The following is a 5246-nucleotide window of genomic DNA, read 5'->3' as shown; positions in this document are numbered from 1 at the left end:
TCAGCATCTTGAACTGCATCCAGGAAAGTCTCAGGCACCACAGGTATCAAAGTGATTTTTCATCAACTTGAGGTTGATTTAAAAGATTTAGTCCAAAGCACAGCATGTGTATTACATTAATCAAATCTGGACATGAGAGGAAGGCATGTGAGCTTAGGCTTTTGTGCAGAAGGAGTCCTTTCCTCCTCCTTAGTTCACAGGAAGAAAGGTAGGTTGCAGCGGCCAGTGGAGGGCCAACTAGGACCTTGGAAAAGCTAAGTGTGACCATATCGTGTCATCCTTGCTAAAAGAAACCTGGGTGATACATACATCTTAACACGTTTAAGGAGTGAATATTAAAGAAATAAGTTCTTTTTATTTTCAAGAAACAAAATGATACTGGACTGAAAAGACAGTTTTAAGTGGAAACCTTGAGTATTTTGGAAGATTACTCAATTTATGTCACAAAAGAATCAAGCACAACTTTATCTCAGCTAAATTCAGAGTAACACAGAGTTGATTCAACCACTTGTACAAATAGTTCAGTTTGGACATTTATTCAGCCTGCCATAGCTCAGAGCAATCCCCTGAAGGCCATGGAGACAGTGAGAACCGGTAGCAGTTGTGATACTTCTATTAGGTCCCATCATAGCTAAAGTATTCCAACTTCAAGTGGAGACAGAATCAAGAAAACTAGTACAGACATGAACCTTGGCTAGTGCCAGGCTTTGAGGATGGGAAGAACCAAGAATTAGGAAGCAAGGAGTTGGTATATCTGCTCACAATGTCCTTAAGTGATAAAGCACAAGTTTAATACATCAGAAAAGTCGGTATCTCTTCTTTTAGATGTTTTGGTTGCAGGCTTTACCACCTCATCTAATTTTTTTTGAAGCTTCATATATTCTGTACCTCAGTCACGTCTCACATTAGCTAGTTTCATAGTATAATAACATATTCTATCAATAGTCTTGGCAATTATAGTAGATTGCATTGCTGCAAGCATAGACTAGTTGTGAAAACTAATGGTTCTTTGTATTGCTTACAGTAATTTAACTAGGAATAAGTTATCCAATTTTTTTGGTGTAATAAAACTGTTCTGGCAAGTTCAACCTGCTTTTATCAACATCAGCTTATAAGAATTAAGTTCTTGGGGTCTCCCCAAAAGTAACCATAATCCGAATGTGAACTAGATTCTTGAATTATGCATTAAACCAATAAGATTAAACCAAAGTCATTAAACCAAAGCCTGTCTTTCATTAAGAAAGCCTACATCTTACTGCCACTTCTCTTACATATACCAAACAGTATCGTTTATTACCCATTATGTTAATGTATTTCCCTACATCCCAAGTATTCCCTTAGATTTGTTCTCTTTTGTAAAAAATGTATCAATAGTACATTTTTGTCCTTGGCGTTCTTTTCAATCACTTACCACTATTGTATTTTTAGGACAAATGTCCTAAATCTATCAGATGTACTGACATAGAGGTGTCTTCCACGAACTAGTCAGTCAAAGGAAAATTCTGAAGAAAAAAAATTGGGGTATTGAAAGATTTTGATTTTGTAATGGTAGACCTGGAGAGACGGATGGCATAACAATTCTCTTTGCAAAATCTTTCTCCATCATTTACCTTATCTACATACAGTCTTAAAAAACACTTGAAATTCTCCTAATACACTAATTCACACATACGTGTATAACTTATCATTTACAAAAGCAATATCTGACTCCAATTTTCAATCACCTTTCTCTTCATATAAACTTTTGTTCTGAGGTTTTGTATAAGTCACTCATGCACAGAAAACAAGCAGTAGCACATAGAACAGCTTTTCCATCACTGTTTTTATAATTACAGAGTAGGCTTTCAGAAGCATTTTGTTATCCTTTCTGATCTAATAAAAGTAATAAAAAAATAAAAGGGCTTAGAAGGTTCTTTCAGATAAGAGAGAAAAACTGCAATGAAATTGAGCCTATGTGGTACAATCCTCTTTGCTGACACGGAGTTTTGCTTTCTGAGCTCAGAAAAAAAAATCTGAAATAGCTTCCCTGCTTGCATTTTCACACATCCTTTAGCCAAATCTGACTGAAAGTCCTTTCTCTAATCTTCCAGGTATCTCAAACACTGTTGTTGAGGTTATTCACAGGGCGTTTTTCCTCCCATTTCAATGATTCAGAGACCTCCATCTGCATTTTGGAAATGGATACCATTTCAACCTTATTGTTTCCTTTTAAGAAGGACTCAAGTTACCTCAAATGAAAAATTTTCATATATCTGACACAAATTCAATGAGATATAGTTTTAAAATGCCAGAAGAAATTAAGTGCAGCACAAATTTGGGATGGCATTATGGGATAACATAAATCATACGGTCTCATATCAGGTCATCATTTTATTGGTAACAGTTTCATGCTCTTGACTTGGAAGTCCTAAAAAAGTGTAGCAAGTCTAACTTTCCGCAATATGCCTGAACTCCAGAGTGAAGAAGGTAGGGTTTCAGAAAGCATTTCCACTCAAACACCGTCAGTGAGATACTTCAGAATACTAAACCAGCCTCAAGTATCTTTACAAAACAGTTGTTAGAACTTTTGTTTAAATAATAAGCCCACTTTTCTTGAGAAAATACTGTCTCCAAAATACTCTGGCATACTGCTGCTCATACTCTTTACATAATTTCAAAGTACAAGCACATGGAGAAGAGTAGTTTGTAGTAAGGGTTGATGATTCGTGGCTCCAGGTTACGGGCATACTTTGCAGCACATCCTACATAACTCCTGTAGCACAGACTGTGTATATTACTTGTTAAACTGGCTCCTCTCATATTTCTTGGGCTAGCTGGAGCACCTCCAAAAACCCCGGCCAGAAGTGGTAATCTCAGAAAGTGAGACCAGCCACCAGCCGTCCAAATGCTTTTCTTGGTTCTCATAAAGCATGCAAGGCTCAGGCACATAGTCTATGCTTTGCACACCAGAGCAGAAGTAAACCCAGTGTTGTTCTAAAACACCTTTCTGCATTCCCACGATGTTGCCTGAAGCCTGGACCAACACTGTCAAAGCCACCAACTAAACCAACTTAACTGCTGTTGCAACTTATCCATCAGTTCTAGGTCCCTAGGAATGTCCCTCACATGGAGACACAGCCTGCATGGTGCTGCACTGCTTCACAATGACTACCACAGCATTCCTGCTGGAGTGCTTCTTCAGAACAGAAAGTTCTTCGATACATGACTATAAAGGTTACAGCTTCAAGGAGAAGTTGCCACACACTGCAATGCTAAAGACAGTAGAGTCAATTGATTAGATAGGTAAAGTGGAAGGGAGTGTTTCCTCGAATTAAAATGTCATCCATCCACACTCTTCAAACACTATTTTCCAAGGAATCATTCTAAAGAAAGACCGGCAGTTTTTCCTTATTGAAGACCTTGAAGATAGCAGAAAGAGCAATATTTTGTAGTCCACAGGGAGCTTAAACACCAGTCTGCTTTCTGTATATACAGTCTCACAGATTGAACTGCCAAATAGATGAAAGTAAATTCCTGATAAGGCTCTGCTCCTTACTCCCTCTTGCACTTTCCGAACTGCCCAGTTGAGCACCTTGTAGAAAGATTCAGAATAGAAATTTTTACTTTAAAGGCTGACTTTGCTGGAAGCCAAAGTCACAGATTTCAGTCTCATATTGTTTAATTTTTTCTTAATATTCTCAGAATGGCATCTGAAGAGTAATTTCAAAGACACAATTTAAGCTTTCACTTACTAAACAAATATGGAAGAGACCATTAAATGTTAGTTTTGCTGTTTTCAATAGCATGTTCTGCAAAGAAACACCAGACCAGAATGCAGTACCCATATTATTTGTTGTGTTGTTGGCAAGGGTATTTGAAGCAGTTACCACACTGAGCAGCTGACAGCAGGAGACTTGAATCTCGTGTGAACAGCCTTTAAGTGTTCACAAGTAAAGTGCTTTCACTGGACAGCTATTGTTTAAGAAAATTTAAAAACAAAAATAAAAACCTGTGTAATTTTAAGGTCTGGTAATATTTCATCTGCCATGCAGTTGGATTAATGCAGGCTGCTCACTGTATTTGCCATTACCCATAACCCAACATGTACTTCTTGGATCAAGCTACTTCTGTTGGATTTAATGCTGCTAAAATAATTTACAGCTACAGAAATAAAAAGTGTAAATGTGCTTTTGACAGAGGAAGACAACACTAAGCTTGCTGTGACAGAAACTAAAGATGTTGAATGTGTCTTAACATATTAAAAATTATTCTGAACTGTATATGGCTCTACAGTGATGCTCACTTATTATTAAATGACAGTCATGAATGCCTGATTTCTCCTTGAGTTTTATTCACTATGAAACATAGTTTCATTTGGTTCAGGGCTTTCAGGCAAGGGTTTTTATTTTATATACTTATCTTAAAACAAAACAGGCTTTGATTTCCTGAACTTTCGGGAAGTAAAATCAAGACATTCACTTGTCTGCACTTTTACCTACTTCATTTATGCAGAATGAAATATTTGTAATTTCAGTCAAGAGACCAAAATATGTAATTGAGTTTTATTATTTTAGATGTCTTGAGCTACATTACATCAGATATAATATGACCCTTGCACATCCCAGTCCACTCTGCTACTGGAAATCAATCACTTAATAGGTTTTACAGACTGCAACAACTTTCTTAACATATTGGCAAAATCTGAAGTACAAGGATTCAGAGTATAACAAACGCACAACTACTCTGGTTCATTCAGAATTTGTCCTAATGGTCCTTACTAATCTGTACCCACTATTCTGACTATCAGAGCCCCAATCTTCTCTTGCATATTTGCACAGACTACTGCTGCCAGGAATAAAAATAATTCTATGAGGTAGGAGGGTTTTAGTTGATAACCCTATTGCCAGACAGCAGAACATGCATGAGCAAACACACAGTGACTATAGTCCCTATTTCTAGTCTCAGTCTAGGAACATTCCTCTGCAGCTCTTTTGGCAAAGGGCATCACAAAAATGACCTCTCCTCAGGCACTGGGAAGAAGATTTGTAATAGAGAAAAGTCTATCCCACTCTCCTCCACCTGCCAAGTGCTTTTCTGGCACACTCAAAAATAAAACCGCCAACCAACTTCAAACCAGAATGCTTCATCCTGGAAGTATTCCTTATTAATAATCATTGTAGTAAAAAAAAGTGGACCTGCTTCTCCAATCACTTATGCATGTGAGTAGTCCTAAAAATCCAAAAAGAAGGAAGAGTTAGTAGTCAGGG

The sequence above is a fragment of the Manacus candei genome, unplaced genomic scaffold (genome assembly GCF_025592945.1).
Source record: "Manacus candei isolate 608988 ecotype Guabito, Panama unplaced genomic scaffold, ASM2559294v1 h1tg000072l, whole genome shotgun sequence".
In the NCBI taxonomy this organism is placed as follows: Eukaryota; Metazoa; Chordata; class Aves; order Passeriformes; family Pipridae; genus Manacus; species Manacus candei.
This window is presented reverse-complemented; position numbering follows the sequence as displayed.